The sequence below is a fragment of the Leucoraja erinacea genome, chromosome 17, assembly GCF_028641065.1.
Source record: "Leucoraja erinacea ecotype New England chromosome 17, Leri_hhj_1, whole genome shotgun sequence".
NCBI lineage: Eukaryota > Metazoa > Chordata > Chondrichthyes > Rajiformes > Rajidae > Leucoraja > Leucoraja erinaceus.
Genome location: NC_073393.1, coordinates 10,524,867 through 10,547,545, shown reverse-complemented (window position 1 = coordinate 10,547,545; position 22,679 = coordinate 10,524,867). Strand labels below are relative to the sequence as shown.

At 40.9% G+C, this 22,679-nt stretch overlaps 1 long non-coding RNA gene across 1 annotated transcript in view; it reads left to right on the top strand.

Moving 5' to 3' along the window:
* Positions 1-4,044: 4,044 nt before the first annotated feature.
* The window catches only part of LOC129705084 (uncharacterized), a 34,557-nt gene continuing 15,922 nt past the window's right edge, over positions 4,045-22,679 (top strand). The window contains exons 1-4 of the long non-coding RNA XR_008724849.1: positions 4,045-6,558; positions 8,385-8,542; positions 8,872-9,011; positions 13,536-13,704. This is a non-coding gene — a long non-coding RNA (uncharacterized LOC129705084). The remainder of the gene's footprint in view (positions 6,559-8,384; positions 8,543-8,871; positions 9,012-13,535; positions 13,705-22,679) is intronic.

The following is a 22,679-nucleotide window of genomic DNA, read 5'->3' as shown; positions in this document are numbered from 1 at the left end:
TGGTTACAGGCTCCCAATTAAGTTCTAAAATATAATTATATGTACAATGGTAGTGGATATCAAATAATGAAAGGAGTTTAGACTGAGGTACATTATTAAAATCTGCTGCTTCTGAGGGATTAACCAAGGCTGCTTTGGAGACCAAATGATGCATGAAATTAATCCCAGCTCTTGTATCTAAGTAAATGAGAGACAGAGCATATGTTTAAATAACAAACAAAAAAAATCAGTGGTCTAAATCACTGATAAATTTGTAGAAATAGAGTTATTTTGTGTATTCTCAATGTTCTCAAGATCACATTTAGCTTGATCTAAAATAATTTGCTTAATATTTTAGATCAGCCTTTAATTATTTCTGTTTTGATAGAGAAGAAGTGGTACAGTGGTAGAGTTGCTGCCTTACAGTGTTAAGGACATGGGTTCAATCCTGACTACAGCTGCTGTCTGCACGGAATTTGTACGTTCTCCCCGTAACTGTTATTATCTCCAGGTGCTCCAGTTTCCCCCCACATTCCAAAGACGTACAGGTTGGAAGGTTAATTGGCTTCGGTAAAACTGTAAATAGTCCCTTGGTACACAAAAATGCTGGAGAAACTCAGCGGGTACAGCAGCATCTATGGAGCGAAGGAAATAGGCGACGTTTCGTGCTGAAACCGTTCTTCAGACTGATGGGGGGTGGGGGGGAGAAGGAAGGAAAAAGGGGGGAGGAGGAGCCCGAGGGCGGGGGGAATGGGAGGAGACAGCTCGAGGGTTAAGGAAGGGGAGGAGACAGCAAGGGCTAGCAAAATTGGGAGAATTCAATGTTCATGCCAACTGGACGCAAGCAACCCAGGCGGAATATGAGGTGCTGTTCCTCCAATTTCCGGTGTTGCTCACTCTGGCAATGGAAGAGACCCAGGACAGAGAGGTCGGATTGGGAATGGGAGGGGGAGTTGAAGTGCTGAGCCACCGGGAGTTCAGGTAGGTTATTGCGGACTGAGTGGAGGCGTTCGGCGAAATGATCGCCCAACCTCCGCTTAGTCTCCCCGATTTAAATCAGCTGACATCTAGAGCAACGGATGCAGTAGATGAGGTTGGAGGAGATACAGGTGAACCTTTGTCGCACCTGGAACGACTGCTTGGGTCCTTGAATGGAGTCGAGGGGGGAGGTGAAGGGACATGTGTTGCATTTCTTGCGGTTGCAACGGAAAGTGCCCGGGGAGGGGGTGGTACGGGCGGGAAGGGAAGAATTGACAAGGGAGTTGCGGAGGGAGCGGTCTTTGCGGAAGGCAGACATAGGGGGAGATGGGAAGATGTGGCGAGTGGTGGGGTCACGTTGGAGGTGGCGGAAATGGCGGAGGATTATTTGTTGTATTTGCCGGCTGATGGGGTGAAAGGTGAGGACTAGGGGGACTCTGCCCTTGTTGCGAGTGCGGGGATGGGGAGAGAGAGCAGTGTTGCGGGGTATGGATGAGACCCTGGTGCGAGCCTCATCTATGGTGGCGGAGGGGAATCCCCGTTCCCTGAAGAACGAGGACATTTCCAATGCCCTGGTGTGTAAATAGTCCCTAGTGTGCAGGATAGTGCTAATGTGTGGGGATCGCTGTAGGGCCTGTTTCTGCGCTGTATCTCTAAACTAAACTAAACTTCTGCATTGAAGTGCTCAAGATGGGATTAATATGGATAAGCACCCACTGGTTGGCATGGACATGAAGGACCGAATGTGCTGTTTTCCTGCTGTATGACTAAACAGAATACCAATTGTAGCTAGGTAGGAAATCCTTCACCTCCTTTGAATGTTTTCTTCTAGTTTGAAGTACCTCAATTGTTAATAAATGCTGAGACTTTCTGTTTTATCTTTGTGCTTGTATGATTGAAACATATAGTGTAACGCAGAAAACATTGTTTTAGCAAGTTAACGACTTAGCTGCAGCAGTATTTGGCAATAGAACTATCTGTTGTATTTTGACTTAAGTTATCTCAGAAACAGTGGATCCTGCTGAGAGAAATACAACCATTAGAGGGCAGCACATGTTTGTTAAGGGACAATGGCGACACAACGTTCTGCAGAGCAAAACACAAAGTGCTGGAGGAACTCAGTGGGTCAGGCGGAATCTGTGGAGGGAATGGACTTGTGACTTTTAGGGTTGTGACTCTTCAGACTCAATAAATATATATTTTTTCAGAACTACTTCCTTTCCTTATGTAGTCTTGGTGACCAAGATTTTTCTATTTGTGGTGATGGGTTAGATTTCTGACTTAATGACTCTTGTATGCCAATTTCATGGATTCTGACAACTTGGATTTGAAGGTAATTGTTGGTTATCTCCACTGTCTAGTAACAGCGAAGGCATCAAATGGGCTGATCAGACTGAGGAATTCTCACAAAACAGCAAAGGAAATTATAAAAAGGAATCGCAATTGCATTATTATTTTTACTCGTATTATTTATAGAAATAAAAATAAAAGTGCAGTTACAATTCCTTTTTATACATGTATATACATGCACACATACTGAACTTTTTGTTGTTTATTATGGTGTTTACAGAGTACTATGTTTACATATCTGTTGTGTTGCTGCAAGTAAGAATTTTGTTCTGTTTCAGGATATGACAATAAAACACTCTTGACTCTTGACTAATTCAATTTTGATTCTTTACACAGTAAGCAGAACAGAGATTGGGAATACCCCTGGCAAACATTGGCAACATAAGAATCAGGGAGTTTTTAACATTTTGAATGGAGGAAACAGCCTGCTTGGTAATTGAGATTTTCAAGGCCAGAGCTGCTTTAATTGACTAAGCTATTTAAACCCATTATGTCTGATTCAACAAGATTTAGCACTTTATATTTGTATTCACAAGAAGAACAATGCATGAAAAATTGAATATCACCACAATGCCTTGACTGACTGTTCTGATTGCACCTGCAGACGCTATAGCAGAACATCCTGTGAAAGATATCACTGACAAAATGAAAATTGAGATTTCCACTACGTGTGGACTGAGAGAAGTTCCTACTTAATTACAATTGATATGGTGACAGTTTAGCAGCATTGCAGCCTCAATTTTAGGACCATTGTGCAGAATGTACTCCCAAGCTTTGGTCAAACTTACGAAAAAACAGATAACAGGCAGCAGAGTGAAATGGCCAGCCTTTAACCCCAGGTACCATTTATTTAGAGAACACCAATTATCTGGTTACTGTTATTTGATTTGCATAGCTTCACTAGTTGACCCCCCTCCAGCATTTCCTCCTTCAAGTTATCTAAATCTTTTGCCAAAAACTCAAACATTGCAGATACTGGAAATCTGAAATAAAAACAGAGAATGCTGGAAGAACTCAACCGGTCAGGCAACTTCTGTGGAGAGCAAAAAAATGACAATATAATTTAAAATTAATTGCCTTTCATCGGAATGTTCCAATTAATTTAGCTACAGTCTTAGATATAATTTTATCTCGCGTTTTATAGTTCTGATGAATGGTCATCAACTGGCAACATTCATCCTGTTTCTCCTTGTACAGACGAAATGTGTAAGAAGGAACTGCAGATGCTGGTTTAAACTGAAAATAGACACAAAAAGCTGGAGTAACTTAGCTGGACAGGCAGCATCTCTGGAGAGAAGGAATGGATGCTGGCTCTGCTGGATATTAACAGTATTTTCATTTTTATTGTAACACTTTATTTCATGATATCTCTCTCAATATGGAAGAGAAAAGTTGGTAATGAGGATTGTTGGGAGGCTATTCCTACCAGTTAAGAAATGTTTCATAAATAGTTATCATATTTTAACAAGAACATCTCATTTATACAATTAAAGTATAAACAAAAAAATGTTCATCACTATGTTTAATAAGTTTTGGTTAGTATGCCTTCCAAATTTGTTTACTAATTCCCAGTTTTCCATTTTTAACCTTCCACTTCTAGGCGCCTTGATTTTTTCTGAATCTATTTTGAGTTTTGCCCTTTCAAATATCACTGGAAAATCCTCCTGCACCCACATTGATACTGATCTAAGGGGCATGCAACCGGCAAACAACAACCCCGCCCCCCCCCCCCCCCCCCCCCCCCCCCACAAGCATCAGCTCTATTGTCTGAGGAATCAAAAATTCTTGTGCATACCTGCTCATCTGCATTATCCTTTGTTTTGTAGATACAAGGAACTGCAGGTACAGGCTTACAGAAAAAACCCTACAAAGTGCTGGAGTGACTCAGCAGGTTAGTCAGAATCTCTGTTGGAAAGGTGACGTTTCGGGCCAGTACCTTTCTACATACCCACTACATACTTTTTAACCTTGTTCCTGGTTCCCTAGAATATCTCTGCAGGAACTGATCCCTCTTTTTTACCAATGAAATGATGTGATTATAATGGAGTGAATTGGATACACAGAGCAGAATTTTGAATGAGATCATATTTGCTGCCTTTCTTATTTGGGAAGAGTATTTTGAAGCTGCATGTCAGAGTTTCCATGTCTTGGCTCCATTTCTGGCAGAATGTGTTTTTACTTGCAGAGTTTGCATTACAGTATCAACATGGGGCAAATTAAATTTGTCAACGTAGCTGCAAAACCATTAGAGCCTTGAAATGTACATCTGCGATCCCAGCAGAGAAAGGAGCAGCTGGTCCCAGGAGTTAATGACACTTCATCAAATGTGCAGGATTTAAACAAAGAGCTGCAGAATAAGCTGGAGCCTAGAAATCTTTTGGTGTGCTCAAATGCAAAATGAAACAAATGCACACATCTATGCACAAAAGCCAAAGCCAAACGACAGTTGAGATGATTTACCTTATTTTATTATGTAAGAATTATTTTTCTCTAGCGTAAACCACTATCTACAATAATCTGAGCAGCATTTGCTAGTTCTGAAGGTAAACAGGCAGGTTAGTTGTTATTAGTTATTTTAAGATTAATTTTTTTTCGCACAATTATTTGTAAAATTGAGATTTGAGAGATACAGCGCGGAAACCGTCCCACCAGCCGACCAGTGATCAACCGTACACTAGTTCTATCCTAAGCAGTAGGAACAACTTACAGAAGCCAATTACCTACAAGTGCTCACGTCTTTGGAGTGTGGGAGGAAACCGGAGCACTCAGAGGAAACCCAAGTGGTCACAGGGAGAATGTGCAAACTCCATATGGACAGTACCCAAGGTCAGGATCGAACCTTGGTCTCTGGCACTGTGAGACAGCAACTCTACCACTGCGTTGCCCACAGTTATTAAAAAAAATAAAATAAATTTTGTCTATGATTTTGTCAATGTCCCAATGAAACATCGCTGTAATTAAGTAATTACTATGATTTTCCAAATATAGTATTATAACCATTGAAATGTTAGAAATTCTGATTACTCAGTGATTAGTTGCCTTGAATGATCCATCATTGAGCAGTGTAGTCTGTGGAGGACATGGGCTCTATCCCCCAGTTAACAGGTTGCAGCTGTGATAGTGACAGGGTCTCTGCAACTTACTTCAGTGATTAGGAATAAGGAGGGAAGAAGACTGGATAACCTAAGCCTCCACGTTTGGTGGTGGAGGCAAGAAAGTGAGTGAAGTACCTGAGAGGTAAACACCCTTGGAGTTGGACTCTCTTGAGCTGTGCTCCCTTCAGCAAAGACTAAGAGGAATCTGAGATCTAATATAGCTGATTACTTCAGCGATTCAATATATTGTCAAATCTTGGCACATTTTATGATTTTATACATTTTCTTTTCCATTGCTCTTCAATAATAATTTTTAAAATTAGTTGAGGTCCATTGCGTCCATTAATCAAAATCTATGCACAGCTGCAACATTTTCTTTATTGTTCTTGCCAAAGTAATCAAATTTAAGTGGCAATTCTCATTAGGATAATAATCAAAATGTCCACAAGCCAACTGTGCCTCGATTCCTTCTCACACTACCCTCAGTTTCCCATTTCTCTGTCCTTTTAAATGTCACTGGAAAATCTTCCCACAACCATATTGGTACAGGACTGAAGAAGATGCAACTGATTCATGTATAGGTACCACCTCTCCCACAACCAGTATCCGAGGAACCTAAAGCCCCCCTCTCTTGTGCCATTCATTTGGTGACCCATGCATATGAGTTACGTATGCGTATATATATATCTATACTATTTAAAGTCCCATCTTGTATGTATATATACGTGTGTGGTCTGTGTCTTTCTACCTTCGTCAAAACGCCACGCGCTAGCGCAGAAATTTTCACGCATTATTAATCACATTAACTCAGTCGACAAAATAAACTGCTTCACTTCACATTACATGCTATATTTCACAACTTATACTGTTTTAAAAATAGCGAAAACCAATGGCAAACCTTCAGTGACATCACAAAGAGGAGGTGGGCGGCCACCAAGGGGGAGTGGGTAGCCACCAGCTTCCAGTGATGTCGCATTTACATTAACTTTCAGCTTTTTCCGACCTGGCCTTCTACCGGCTGGGTTTTTACGAGGAGGCATCAAGACCTCGGTGGTGAAGGAGACATCGAGACCGCAGTGGTGAGGCCTCGCTCGGGTTCTCGGGTCCATGCCCGCCCATGGCCTTGTTCGGGTCCTCAGGTCCACGCCCTCCCGCGGTGAGTGCTGGAATATTTCAGTGTGGGAGCAGACCTAATGGGTCTGCACTTGGTCTAGTATATATATATATATATGGTGGTAGTGCCCAGATTTGTTTTAATTTATATATATATATATATATATATATATATATATATATATATGTATGTGTGTGTGTGTGTGTGTGTGTGTGTGTGTGTGTGTGAGTTATATATATAAATGTGTGTTATATATATATATATGTGTGATATATATATATATATGTGATATATAGATATATGTGATATATATATATTATATATATGTAATATATGTGATATATATATGTGATATATATATGTGTGTGTGTGATATATATGTGTGATATATATATATATATATATATATATATGTGTGTGTATATATATATATATATATATATATGTGTGTGTGTGTGTGTGTGTATATATATATATATATATATATATATATATGTGTGTGTGTGTGTGTGTGTGTGTGTGTGTGTGTGTGTGTGTGTGATATATATATATATATATATATATAAATTAAAACAAATCTGGGCACTACCACCAACCCAACTTTTTAATCTCATTCTCAGATCACTGAGATATGCCTGCAGGAACCAGTGGAAAACATTGACAATTTTTCCTCATGTTTTCATAAGCAGTCTCTCCAGATGGTAAGTGACTGGTTTGTGCTGCAAATTGGTAGGACAAGGGTGGCTGAAAACCCCAGAAAGATCTTCAGACTCCGCCATAGGTGGGGCAAGTGGTGTATAATGGGATGGGTAGGAAATTTGGGCCGGTGTGCACTCCTTCCGCCATTTGCATGTGATCTCTGTCTGCTTGGCTTTGAGAAGAATCTTGTAGCGTTTTCACGCTGTGAGAAATTTCTTCCATTGAGGGAGTCTGGAGGAAGGCGCTTGTGGATAGCATGCAGACAATATGGTCCTCCATCTGAAATGGTTGTGTGTGATCAGGGCTGTAATACTGGAGTTTAGTTTAGAGATACAACATGGAAACAGGCTCTTTGACCCACCGTGTCAGCGCCGACCAGCAATTCCCGCACATTGGCACTATTCTGTGCACAGGACTATTTACAATTTTTACCAAAGCATTTAATGTACAGTCTGGACGTCTTTGGAATGTGGGCAGAAATTGGAGCATCAGGGGAAAACCCACGTGGTCACAGGAGGAACATACAAATTCCATGTAGACAGCAACCATAGTCAGCTTCGAAACTGGGTCTCTGGCGCTACGCAGGTATGGCCTTGGGAAAGGACGTTTATTTGTTCTGACAATGGATTTGGAAGACGTCATAGTCATCGTTGGAAGTACTTTGAAGTGTTTTCTGCAGGTTATCTATCTGAAAGGTGTGGGTAATTGCTGTTTGGTAGATCTTGAACACATTTGAAATCTTATTCATTTCAAACATCTAAAGGCTACTCTGGTGCGCTGGAGGTGGAGGTAAACTTCAACTTCAGTGTCTGCTTTGACTGTGAGATAGTTCCTCAATTACGGAAAGTAATCCACATTTTCCAGGGTCCAGCCATGAGCAGGTCCTCCAGAGGGCAAGTAACTGGTTTCTACTGCAGTTTAGTGGGACTCGAGTGGTTGAAAATCCCAGATAGAACTGCAGACTGCCAATTTTTTAATTGGAGATAGAATATAAGAAATAGGAGTAAGAGTGAGCCAGTTGTCCCTTGTGCTTGCTCAAATATTAAACAAGATTGCGACTGAACTTATTCCTCAATGCCTTTCTTCCCTCTCCACATTTCTCTTAATTCCTAAAAATGTTCAGAAATCTATCAATCTTGACTTTTAACACAATCTCTGTTTTCACACAGAAGAAGCAGTGCAGTGGCACAGCAGTAGAGTTGCTGCTTTACAGCGCCAGAAAACCGGGTTCGATCCTGACTCCGGGTGCTGTCTGTATGGAGATTTACGTTCTCCCTATAACCGTGTGGGTTTTCGCCGGATGCTCGTTTCCTCCTACACTACAGAGGTATGGATTTGTAGGTTAAAATCTTGCCTTCGGTAAAATAAAATTGTAAAATTGCCCGTAGTGCGTTAGGATAGTGTTAGTGATCGCTGGTCGGTGCGGATTCAGTGAGCTGAAGAGTATCTATCTCTAAAGTGTAAAGTAAAGACCATTCAGCCCATCCTGATTCTATCCTGACTCTTAGATTATTCCAATCCTCTTCTTATTTCCCAGTAACCTGTTCCCTTTCACATTATCCTGCTACTTTCCCACAGTCAGGGTAACTTTTAGCAGCCATTTAATCTACAACTAGAACAGAAGCCCAGCCTATTCAATCACTTCTTATATTTCAGGAACGAATTGGTGAATTTTCACAAGTACAGACGACCCTGTAACTTTAACAGAAATACAGCCTTAAGGAATTCACAAATCACTACCAAAAAAATCTGGGATATGGATAATAATTCACTGTTACAACATTTATATGAAAAAGGTAAATAAATAAACATCATCTTTTCGATTTGCACTTCTTGTTAGTATAATTATAACTGGTTTGATATAAATGCTTTAAAAATGTATGGGCCAATGTCAACGAAGTTGGATTTCTGTGGGGCAGGTCATTTATAACCTGAAAGCCCATGCAATGGGAGTCTGGGGATTATAGACATTCCAGGGGCTCTATTAGCTGGGAGTAGTTAGGTTGTTTGTGGGAGGCAGAGCAGTCCTCCATAAAGCTTTCACTATAAAATGGCTCATTTTGAACGGTTTAAGAGTAAATAAAGGGAGGTAAATAGTATTACTACTTTTATCTCTGTGGAAAAATATAATAAGAGCAATGTCACGGCCTAGAAAAAGCACTGAAGATTAAATCTCAAACAACTAATTCTACCACAGTGCGACAGCGTGGGAACCGCTTCCTTGGCCACTTCCACTTCTCCCCTCTCCCATCAGGCAAGAGGTATAGAAGTGTGAAAACACACACCTCCAAATTCAGGGACAGTTTCTTCCCAACTGTTTTATCAGGCAACTGAACCACCCTACCAACAACTAGAGACCAACAACTGAGCTACTATCTACCTCATTAGCGACCCTCGGACTATGTTTAAACAGACTTTACTGGACTTTATCTTGCACTAAATATTATTCCCTTTATCATGTATCTGTACACGGTGGATAGTTTGAGTGTAATCATGTGTAGTCTTTCCGCTGACTGGATAGCACTGAACAAAAGCTTTTCACTTTACCTCGGTACATGTGACAATAAACTAAACTAACTTCCGTTGCCTCAAGATGTTTGTCCTGTTGATAGAACAAGATAGGATTTATTGCAGTGCACTCTGTGGACTGCAAACTAAAGTGTGTAGGTTTCAAAGAGGATTACTGATAAATGAGATGTAGTTCAAAACTGTAATCCCAATGGGCATTTACATGAGCTGAACTTGTAGCTTTTAACTCTTCAGTGATTTGTTATTCAGAATGTCTTGTAAAGCCTACTTGTTTTAGTTAGTTTGCCATTGTACAGCATGAATTCAGGTATGTTACAGGTGAAATGGAGGATAAGTATCAGGAAGTAGTGATTCACAGAAAATAAACAATCAATTGTCAAAGGGTTATAGAGGTCAGTAGCTCTTTAAGTTGTAAGTGAGAGGCACTGGGTTTACTAATTCAGGGGTAAAGCAAAGAGCACCTTGAGCACCTAAACAACGATTCAGAATGCTTCATTTATTTGGGAAGGGATCCTGGCTATATATTTTCAGGGCTCTAGCCATGATTACTGTGATCAAATAGCAGCAGAATTTCATGACCAATATTTTTTGAGAAAATCAATATCAAATGCTAAGAACTTGTTTTAGAATTCTAGGCATTTTGCTTAAGAAATGTGGTGGTTAAAAGGCATTTCTGTTGATTGAGAGCTCGTATTTTTCATAGATAGGTTGCCCTTTCCTTGTCATTGCCCAGAGATGGACTAGAGGAATGCTTTTGAATAGCATATTTTCAGAACGTGAGGAGGCTTCCTGTACCTAGTGAGCTATGATTTTGCAAGGTTTCTGCCTCCTCCTCCTATTTCATGCATTCACTGTACATACCTTTCTCTTAATTTGAAGTGGAATTTGTACATGCAATGCTAGGTACCATACACTTTCCTAACCCCAAAATTGGGTTGAGGGATTATTTGAAAGGTCTATGATAACTGAAATTGACTGCCTGATAGAACAGATTGTGATGCAACTACGAATAAAATCAAAACATGTCAGATATGTTGAGAAATAAGGAGCAAGGAAATAAGAAAATAACCAAAAGGGAAATAGATGCTTGCTGATGTCAAAAGACCACCGAGCAGTCAACTGGGGAATAAACATTTCATAAGGGTTGGGACAAAATGTTACAATTGCCCAAAATGCAGGTTAGGCTGCACTTGGAGAATTGTGTGCAGATTTGGAAGGACATGCTTAAGTTAGGGAGGTGCAGAAAAGATTCACAAGGAAGTTGCCTAGATTGGAGGGTTTCAGTTATCAAGAGAGATTGGATAGGCTTGGTTTACTTTCCCTGGAATGAAGGGCTGAGAGGTGATATGATAGAGGTATTTAAAGTTGGGAGGCTTGGATAGGATAGACAGCAAATCTATTTTCCATGATAAGTTTGTCCAAAACTCGAGGGCATAGGTTTATTGATTGATACTTTATTATTACATGTGACATGTCACAGTGAAATTCTTTGTTTTGCATACCATGCGCGAGTATGCAAAGAGTCGCCACATTGAGTATAGAAGCTGGGATGTAATGTTAAAATTGTACAAGGCATTGGTGAGACCAAATCTAGAGTATGGTGTACAATTTTGGTCGCCCAATTATAGGAAGGATGTCAACAAAATAGAGAGAGTACAGAGGAGATTTACTAGAATGTTGCCTGGGTTTCAACAACTAAGTTACAGAGATAGGTTGAATAAGTTAGGTCTTTATTCTCTGGAGCGTAGAAGGTTAAGGGGGGACCTGATAGAGGTCTTTAAAATGATGAGAGGGATAGACAGAGATGATGTGGACAAGCTTTTCCCTTTGAGAACAGGGAAGATTCAAACAAGAGGACATGACTTCAGAATTAAGGGACAGAAGTTTAGGGGTAATATGAGGGGGAACTTCTTTACTCAGGGAGTGGTAGCGGTGTGGAATGAGCTTCCAGTGGAGGCAGGTTCATTGGTATCATTTAAAAATAAATTGGACAGGCATATGGATGAGAAGGGAATGGAGGGTTATGGTATGAGTGCAGGCAGGTGGGTCTAAGGGGAAAAAAATTTGTTCGGCACGGACTTGTAGGGCCTAGATGGCCTGTTTCCGTGCTGTAATTGTTATATGGTTATATGGTTAAATAGGGCACCAACAAAGTTACAAAGTGTTCAATGTAGTCTCCAATAGTTCCTCTTTGTTCTTAGACTACATTGAACACTTTGTAACTTTGTCAGTGCCCCCGCCCCCCCAATGCCTCGTCAAGTGAGATGGAGGGGGTTTAAAAGGAATCTGAGGGGTAAATGTTTACACATCTGCAGCAGTTAGTATCAGGAATGAGCTGTCAGGAGGTGGTGAAGGCAGGAACAAAAAAAACATTTCAGGGCAACCTGGACAGGTTTGAATGAGCAAGGAATGGAGGATATGGAATCAATGCAGGAAAGTGGGCATGGTGGTAGTCATGGACATAGTGGGCAGAAGGGCCCGTTTCTGTGCTGCACTGAGTCTTGTCACTCGAAAAAGGACAGTGGACATGTTTTGCATAGATGAGGCAACAGGTGATCAGATCATAGATATTTACTATAACAAGAAGGCCACTTAGCCCATCCTATACATGTCAGCCAAAAATTGTCTTTAAGTTTAACTCACTCTCCAGCTTTGATGCACAGCCTTGAGAATAGGTCTTCAAATTCTCATCCAGGTTCTTTTTAAATGTGTGAGGGTTTCTGCTACACCCATTTTTTTTGTGCAATGAGTTCCACATATAACAATTTCTCAACTCCCTTTTAATCCTACCTATTAACTGAAATTTGTATTCAGGTACGGTACCCCAGCACCTAGTCCATCTGCCGTCTTATACAGTTAAAGCAAGATCTCTCTGCTTACGCAAAGTTTTCTCTTTACATCGGCCAATAAATCTGTTTCCCGTTTGCCTTCTTACTCACCTTATCGACCCATTCAGGTCACCATAGTTTGAAAGTAGTGGTCCCCAAGATACCTTTAACCTGATGCAGCAGCACACAGGGTAATGACGATCCATTCAGAGGGGATGTAATAAATACAATCAATGTTATTGACTATACGAGGGAGATTTCATTTCTCCTCTGCTATTAACATAGTTTGTCTCTCCATTACTCCCCCTCCCACACTCAAAACATAAAAGGTTTGCAGGTTAATTCGCTTCAATACGCTGTAAAAAGCAATGTCTTTAGTGTGTGTAGGTTAGTGTACACTACAGGGTGATTGCTGGTTGGCACGGACTCGGTGGGCCAGAAAACCTGTTTCTCCATGGTATCTAGAAAGTCTAAAGTAAAATCTAAATGGAGATGGGAGATGCAAGAGAAATGGCAAAGCTATCACAATTAGTTCCAGTTTTTTTTCTTGCATGGTGTTGAATATGAATCTGAATTTCTTTTCAATGCATCATCTTTGGTTATCGAGACTTGTGATTGTGAATTACCGTTCCATCTGTAATGTTCTTGTATAATTAACTCACAGGAAATACAATCCGCACCGTCAAAATTTGCTGTAATTATCCTTTCCATACAGACTGCCTTATTTAAAATTGGTATTTCCTGTGGTTGACCACAAATGGCGAGGTGAAATGAGTAAGTTAATTGATATTTGGATCCATTACTGGTCAGAAGGAGAGTATCATTTTTTTTTACTCTCAGCCAGCTTTGTGTCTCCACCATACAAAGATAAGCTAATGTTTTGGTCTTTCATTTCTGAGCTGTGTTGAAAATGTCACGCACTGCGATCATATATTTAAAAAAAAACTTGCTTGTTTACTTCAGCAGAGACGGGATGAAATCTGGCACATCTGTTATCTGTGTGATTTGGTACAACATCAGCCATATCATCACAGAGCCAACACGAGAACTGTGTGAAGAGGGGATGTCTGACAGAAACCAGTGAGTGGTATCTGATGTCTGCAGCTCCATAATGATTACAAACATTCATACAGTAAGTCACATATTTATTACATAGGGCAACATTGTAAATGTGTCCAGAGCAGAAAAGGATCTCATTTTCATTTGGTTCAGGTAAAACATTTAGCACCACTGTGTCTCAAAATGTAAATGTGGAAAGATAACACAATCAATTCAAATGCTGCAATATCAATCATGATAGTTAATTTCTTTTTGTGTGATTTTAATTGCATCTAAAAGACTATATGAAATTAATAAGAAAATTTAAAAAATATGGAATTGAATTGATCATAGGATTTGAGTATAGGAGCAGGGAGGTTCTACTGCAGTTGTACGGGGTTTTGGTGAGACCACACCTGGAGTATTGCGTACAGTTTTGGTCTCCTAATCTGAGGAAAGACATTCTTGCCATAGGGGAGTACAGAAAAGGTTCACCAGACTGATTCCTGGGATGTCAGGACTTTCATATGAAGAAAGACTGGATAGACTCGGCTTGTACTCGCTAGAATTTAGAAGATTGAGGGGGGATCTTATAGAAACTTACAAAATTCTTAAAGGGTTGGACAGGTTAGATGCAGGAAGATTGTTCCTGATGTTGGGGAAGTCCAGAACAAGGGGTCACAGTTTAAGGATAAGGGGGAAATCATTTAGGACCGAGATGAGAAAAACATTTTTCCCCACAGAGAGTGGTGAATCTCTGTAATTCTCTGCCACAGAAGGTAGTTGAGGCCAGTTCATTGGCTATATTTAAGAGGAAGTTAGATGTGGCCCTTGTGGCTAAAGGTATCAGGGGGTATGGAGAGAAGGCAGGTACAGGATACCGAGTTAGATGATCAGCCATGATCATATTGAATGGCGGTGTAGGCTCGAAGGGCTGAATGGCCTACTCCTGCACCTATTTTCTATGTATCTATGTTTCTATCACTGTTAAAGCCATAACATTTTCTCATAACACGCATCATTTAATAGTAGAAATTTATAGGAAAGTTTCATTGCCTTTTCCTGTCTAGTTTTAGAGATAGAGCGCGGTATCTGAGTACACGCCGACCAGCGATCTCTGTACACTAACATCATCCTACACACACGAGGGACAATTTAACCAAAGCCAATTAACCTACAAACCTCTGCTTCTTTGGTGTGTCTGAGGAAACCGGAGCACCCAGAGAAAACCCATGCAGGTCACGGGGAGAACATACAAACTCTGTACAGACAGCACCCGTGGTCAGGATTGAACCTGGATCGCTGCTGCTGTAAGGCAGTAGTTCTACCGCTGTACCACCGTGCTGCCCCTGTCTGCTGTGAAGGAGTTAGGAGTATCATTGTAGCCTCAGAATTTCAAATGGTTGTAGACAAATTCTGTATATTAAAATAGAGCAAACCATGAGAAATATTGTTTACTGCCTGCTTCTGTTGAAGTAGTAACCAGAAATGCAACTTGATGATCAATGCATCTGTGAAGAGTGACCGGCCAGGAAATATTGGCAGAAATGATTTTTTTTATTTTTCGCTAGTTTATATGGCTTCACCTGGCAAATGAAAACCATGAGATGATGGTATTGATCGGCATGGCACTTCTCAAAGACATCTGTTGTTTGTGTTGAGACTGTTTGAGGTACTTTGATCCTGAGTCTGGAGATAGTAGTAGTTAGTCAACTACATCTGGACTGTGGCAAATAGTCATCTGTTTATCATCTGGGCTGATAGACACTCAGTCTCTCCTTTTGGAATGCTGCATCAGCAACAGTGTCAGTAAATGCCACAAATACACCGTGGGAAGTAGGAAATTGGGAAGAGGAGAGATCCATTCAATGGCATTAGTGACCCCATCTCAATCCTGACCTCAAACGCTGTCTGTGTGGAGTTTGCACCTTCCGCTGAGGGCTTGTGATTCCTCCCACTTTCCAAAGATGTGCAGGTTAGTAGGTCAATTGCCTGCTATTGATTGCCCTTAATGAGTAGTAGTATCTGAAGGGAGTTGATGGGATTGCGGGGAGCATAAAACGGGTTAGGATGGATTGATGTAACTGGATGCTTGATGGTTGGCAAGAAGTGGGTGGGTTGAAGGCCTGATTCCATGCTCTATCTCTGTATGATGCTATAACTGTAACAAGCTGCATAAAACATAGAACAGTACAGCACAGGGACAGGTTCTTCAGCCCACAATATCTCTGCCGAATATGATGCTGTAATAGTGATCAGTTTGTACAAGCCCATTTTCAGTCATTAAAACTGCTAAGTTGTCAAGGGCTCATTCTACTCTAGCCCCAAAGCTGCTAATACTAATGGTGAAGTTTTCTCTGTGACAATATTTAACCTTGTAATGGGTTGAACAGCCCAGTCTTTGCAGCTTGGCCAATGTAACTACCTGAAATAATCTCTTGTTTAAACTTATTATATTTACAATGTTAGATTATGGTCAACACAAAATAGTAGTTTCAAACTAGTTTTTGATTTTAACTTGTGATTCTTTATTTAAATGAAAAATAAAATATTTCGTAATTGATTTTATGTAACTGCAGTGAAGGTTTGCTTTTGCATTTCCCTGTAAACTAAGCAGCAGTTACACATCCTCCAGGTCGTTATGGTTCCCCTGTTTTACAGTTAATAGTGAAAGGCCTGGATAGAGTGAATGTGGAGAGGATGTTTCCCTCCTGGGCGAGTCTAGGACCAGAGGGCACAGCCTGAGGATAAAAAGACGTACCTTCATAAAGGAGATGAGGAGGAATTTCTTTAACGAGAGGGTGGTGAATCTGTGGAATTCATTGCCACAGATGGCTGTGGAGGGCGTCAATGGATATTTTTAAGGCGGAGATTGATGGGTTCTTGATTAATGACATCGGGGGTTATGAGGTAAAGGCAGTAGAGTGGGGTTGAGAGGGAAAGATAGCCATTATTGAATGGCGGAGTAGACTTAATGGGCCAAATGGCCTAATTGTGCTCCTACAACTTATGAACAGAAGACTGCTTTCCTCCTCAACTGTAAATGCATCAAGTAATACCTTCCCATATTTTGTATTTCAGTCCGCAGTTAAAAGATTTTTGTCAAAATATTCACATTTCTACCGAAATTAAAATTACTTGGATAGGTTAAACATTGTTCTCTGACGACCAACGGTAGGCTTAAATTTCAAGAAATCTGCTTTATTTTTTCATCTTGCGTTCTCTAATTGAGTTGATTCTGTAGTATGGGTGGGAAGGGGGAGGCATTGGGGGTGGATGAGGTGAGGTTGGTGATTATATGGTATGTAGGTACAACAAGTGGCCGTTGCCATGGTAACCGTCTAATCCTGACAACCGGAGTCAAACATCTATCCCTCTGAAAAGCGTTGGAGGATTTGCAGCTATCTGCCAGGCATTCAGCAAAACAGCCTATCCTCATCCTCCACCCACAGGGAGGTCTGGGAAAGCCTTTCTCTTTCCTTGTTTTTCCTCCACTTCCTTTTTTGTGTTCCGATGAAACATCTTCACATTTTTTTAAAGTAAAAAAAAAAATCATTTTTACCTTGTGGTACTTTTCCATGCCCTCTTTGCTTTTGTAATTATCCTTTTTAATTTCACCACAACACTTTCTATGTTCCTGAAGGCTTTCTGCAGGCTTAAATTACAGTTTCCGACGGGATTCTTAGGAACACTAGGAATAGCTGCAATTCCTCATGTCTCCAATTCAGATTTTTGACAGTTTATCCAACTATTTGACTGTCCCCTCTAATAAATTGCAACTAAATAATAATTCCAGCACACTGCTGCCTGTAGTTTTACTATCCTAGGGAATTTTCTTCTAGTGATGGTAACGACTATTCTATTATATAACCACACACAAATTTGATCTACCACACCTCATTTTTTATTTATAATGATGCAGAAGGAGGCTATTCTGTTCAATTCATTGCGGCTCTGGGGAGCAATCCTATTAGTCCCGTTCCCCCTCTTACTTCCCTATATTTATTCTCCGTCTCTCACACATCCCCATCAGATTCCCCTTTGATTCTTTCTTAGCCATTAACTAAGAGGTGGTTCACAGGAGGCAATCAAACTGTCAGCACACATTTACAACATGGAAGAAAATCAGAAAGCTCAGAGGAAGCTCACACTGTCAGAGAGAACAGGCAAACTATGTACTGACAGCACCTAGGTCAAGATTGAACCTTCAGCACTGACCGCTGCATCATCATGCTCTCATTTTGACTGCTCAAGCAAAAATATTGTTTAAACAAAAGCCCTGCACTCTATCTTATTTGCAAAAAAAAAACTTGTAGTGTTGGCAATCATAGCCAACAGAATTTTATTTGCAAAAAAAAAAAAATTAGATACAGCTCAAGGCTTTTGTTTCCCCAATAATTATTAATTCAAACTGATAAATTCAATCCTACCTACAATGTTTTTTTGAGTAAAAAACACAAAGTGCTGGAGTAACTCAGCAGGTCTGGCAACATCTGTGGAGGAACTGGACAGACGACTTTTCGAATCCAGACTCTGAAGAAGGGTCCGACCGAAATTATTGCCTATTCATTCCCTCCACAGATGCTGCCTGACCTGCTGAGTTACTCCAATACTTCGTGTTTTGCTCAAGATTCCAGCATCTACAGTTCCTTGTGTCTCCAATTCAGTTTTTTGACAGTTTGATCGTATAAACTTGATCTCGAAATAGACAAGCACGTTCTAAAAATAACATTAAAAGCAGGAAATATTAACAACCCGTTTAAAATACCTGAAAGTGAAAGGTTAAGTTGAAATTTAGCTTGGTGTGAATTTCAGTAGAAATAAAGAACTGCAGATGCTGGTTTATACCAAAGATGGACACAAAGTGCTGGAGCAACTCAGTTGGTCAGGCACCATCTCTGGGCAAACAGGATAGGTGACCTTTCTGGTTAGGACCCTTCTTCAGACTGAAAGTAAGGGATTGGAGGTGGGGGAGAAGAGGAACAAGAAGCAAGAAGAAAAGACCAGAGCCAGCCACAAATAACCTCCGGCAGGATGGTGCCCTAGTGGGCCCATTGTTGGCTTGGGAAGATGTGAATAAGTGAGTTCGGTATTCCGAAAAACGCAAGGAATCATGGAATTTGTCAAAGGTCACTCGCGATAAACACCCCCGGCAACCGTGCTGCCGCATGCACAGAGACCCGCGCCCCATCAGCAGCCAGGATCGAACCCGGGCCTCTGGCGCCGCCGAACTGCCAACGCAGCGGCATTCCAGGCCCACAGCCAGCGCGGAGAAGAAGCACCAACTCCAGCTCAACTCTGCCTGTCCTGATGGGACACCAGCACTGATCAATGGAGCTAGCGTTTCTTCTCCATGTCGGCTGCAAGCTCTGGGCCGCCACCACAACGGGCTGGCGCCCCGCCATTCCAGGGCCACCGGTCAACCGGTTGACCGGCGGGACAGGCAGAGCCAAGCCAGAGCCAGCGCCTCCGCTCCACGCCAGCTGCAAGCCCGCGCCACCACAACGGGCCGACGCCAAACACCCTGGCCGCCCTCGGACATGGACGGGACACCCGGGAGGGGACGGGGACGGCCCAGCAACAACTCAGCAGCACCAGAGACCCGGGCCCAATCCCGACCACGGACGAAAAGCTGGTCTGCACCCACGCAGCAGCACCGCTGCCGAGAATGTTTATCGCGAGTGACCCATGACCTGAGCATGAGCAGTCGGAATACTGAACTCGCTTATTCAAGAGAGATACAATATGGAGAGCCGAGAAACAGGTTAAACGACTAGGGGAGAGGCCAGTATATTTATTTATCTCCAAAAGGCTAAAGTCTGGTTTATTATTGTAAAATATAGCCTTCTGCTTGTGAGAAAATAGCTTACAGGAAAATAAATAATTCTACAATAATTTTGCAAAGATCAGATAAATCACTTTAATGAGATAGTACAGTTTTTAGTACACTCACTAAAGATCTTCAGATAGTTCTGCAAAGTGCAATGTTTATTACCTTGTCTCTGGGTTAATTCAGTTTTTCATTAATGGGAATGGACAAGTGACCGATAAATCATTCCCACATTGCAGCCTTAATAGCTCCATCTCAGTGTTGATGACATTGCCCGTGTCGTACATCAAAACTGGGAGAAAGGTTAGCTAATCTCACAGGAGCCATTTTAAATGTATAAATCATAAAGGAAAGGATGTACTGTTCACAAATGTTAGCCCATTCAGAATGTTTTGGATGAATTATCAATGCTTCCAGCTTTACCTTATCATATGGTGTAGAAAATGTATACATTTTATAATAGACAAAAATAAATGTCAAATCTTTTATACAAAGGAATTATAATTTTATAACAGCTATAAACCAAAAGGTTTGTTAATGGTACATTATATTGTGTTAATATGAGCCTTTTATCCATTTTTAAATTGGTCCATTTAGTAAGATTATATTTTACTGATGAAGATAATAAATTTAAGAGCTTTTTTAAAAAAGACTTTAAGTCCCTCATTCCAAAATAACTCAGTCACTGGCACTCTGTGGCTGCAGTGTGTACCATCCATAGTTACATACCCCGGTTCACTCCGAGTATGTCCCAAATCTGTGACCGTGAGGCCACAAAGGATGGCAAAGTCAAGAGGTGCATGGGGACACCACCACTTGCAGGTTTCCCCACCAAATTTCACACCATCCAAACTTGGAAATATATCACTGTTTCCCTTCATTGTAGACGAGTTGAAATCCTGAAACTCTCTCACCAACACACCTTCACCAAAGGTACAGTGGTTCAAGCAGGTAGCTCATTACCACCTTTTCAATGGTGATTTGGATTTAATTTAGTTTAGTTTAACGTCACAGCGTAGAACAAGCCCTTCGGCCCGCCGAGTTGGTGCCAACCAGCAATCACCCGTACACTAAATCTATGCTATCCCAGTATTGCGTCCTATACGTCAAGGACAAATTACAGAACCCAGTCAGTTTATTCTTGGCGATGGGGAAACATTAAGAAAGGATAATCTAAGGGCAGAATTAGCAGTCACTTGGACATATGCGGGATGATTTGGAAAATACCTATTCAAGGCAAATCGCGTTCAAGTAAAATACCAGCATTTTTTGATGGGGATAACAGAGTCCATGAGGGAAATGCAGTTGATGTTGGGCAAAAGAACTCTCAGAAATATTTGATAACATGCTATGAATTTGTCATTACGATTTAAGTCAATGAAGTAAAATGAACAATATTGGTTAGGTGACAGGAAACAGAGAGTATTAGTGAACAGTTGTAACCAGAAGAGGACAACACATATTAGAGTCAATAGAGTCAGTAGGAGTAGGCCATTCGGCCCTTCAAGCCAGCACCTCAGGTGCTAGATCCACTATTTCTGAACATATGACACTTGGGTGTGCAGGGCATGACTTTATAATATGCAGAATGCACAACATTTGGAAATCTGTTCAATTGTGTGGGAGTCAGAAACAGACTAAATTGGTGGAATAGGTAAATAATTTAGGAAGATATTGGAAAAGTTGATGGAACAGATGCTGTGCTGAAACTAGATGTGTATAGATTGTTGAAATTGGCTGGGCAGATGGACAAAATAATTTAAACATCTAGGGGGTGGGGACCTTTACAATAAAGAGACGAGAATGCAGGAGCGAAGAAGACACAATTAATCTATTTTTAATAATTAAAAACTTTAGGGCAGCAATAACTGGAGTCACGTCTAGGCATGATGTGAAGGTTTTAAAGGGTGCAGAAATGATTGACTAAACATATGAACAATTTTATGATCAAACTGGTAGAGCTTGGACTGGTCTCCTTGAGACTGATAAGTACGGGTGTCAGGGGTTATGGGGAGAAGGCAGGAGAATGGAGTTGAGAGGGAAAAATAGATCAGCCATGATTGAATGGCAGAGTAGACTTGATGGGCCAAATGGCCTAATTCTGCTTCTAAAATATGAACAGAGGAAGAAGGTGCAAGGACATCTGATAGAGACAGTTAACATCAGGAATGGTTTAGGCGAAGTAGATTGAGAGAAACTTCAAAGATGACGCTAGGATACACTATCAACATAGAGAATGGTTGGAATCTGGCAATTACAGCCAGAGGGAGAAAGAAGCCATGACTGGTATACAAAACTGGAGTAACTGAGGGAGTCAGGCAGCATCCCTGGAGAACCTAGATAGGGGACTTTTTGGGTCAGGACCCCTTTTTAGATTTTCCAACAATTTCTGTTTTTGTTTCAGAATTCCAGCATCTGCAATTTTTGTTTAATAAACTTAATTTTGTGTTTTGAAGGGAACTGGATAAATGCTTAAAGGGGAATAATTACTTTGCAGAGCGTGGAAAAAGAATAGAGTGGGACTCGCTGGATCGCTCTTGCATGGGGCTGTACTACTCGATGGGATGATTAGCTGCTCCAACACTAAAATCATTATGATTTTCAGAGTCCATAATTAACAGTATTACATAAAAACGTAATTTCCATTAGAACAGCTTGTGCTGTTTTCATAGCCCTATCGAAAATGTGTAAATATTTAATTTTCAATGGGCTGCTTTAATCTCAGTGAAAGGTGGAAGCATTAGATGAAAAAAATGTTGTAGGTTTAAAGCAACATTTTAAACTCTCTATTAGCTAATCTAGAATCACATCAGGCTTCTATTGCAATGATTATAGAGTTGTACAAGCAAAGGCTTGTTAAGCATTGGTTGTCAAAATCCCTTCAGCAATTGTCCAGACCTTATTCACCTTGTTGTACGCTCGGAAAATTACTAAATGAGCCATTTGGGAGGAAAAATATAGTCAAGCACAAGTTTCTCAGGTTGCTTTAGCTATAAGGCCGAGGTAGAATGCACAGAGACAGGATGTTTCCAGTAGTGGGAGAGTCTAGGACCAGAGGGCACAGCCTCAGAATGAAAGTACGTACCTTTTAGAATTGAGATGAAGATGAGTTTCTGTAGCCAGGGGGTGGTGAATCTTTGGTATTTATTGCCAAGTCATTGGGTCTTTTTAAAGCAGTGATTGATAGATTCTTGATTAGTGAGGGCGTCAAAGGTCATGTGGAGAATGAGGTTAAGATA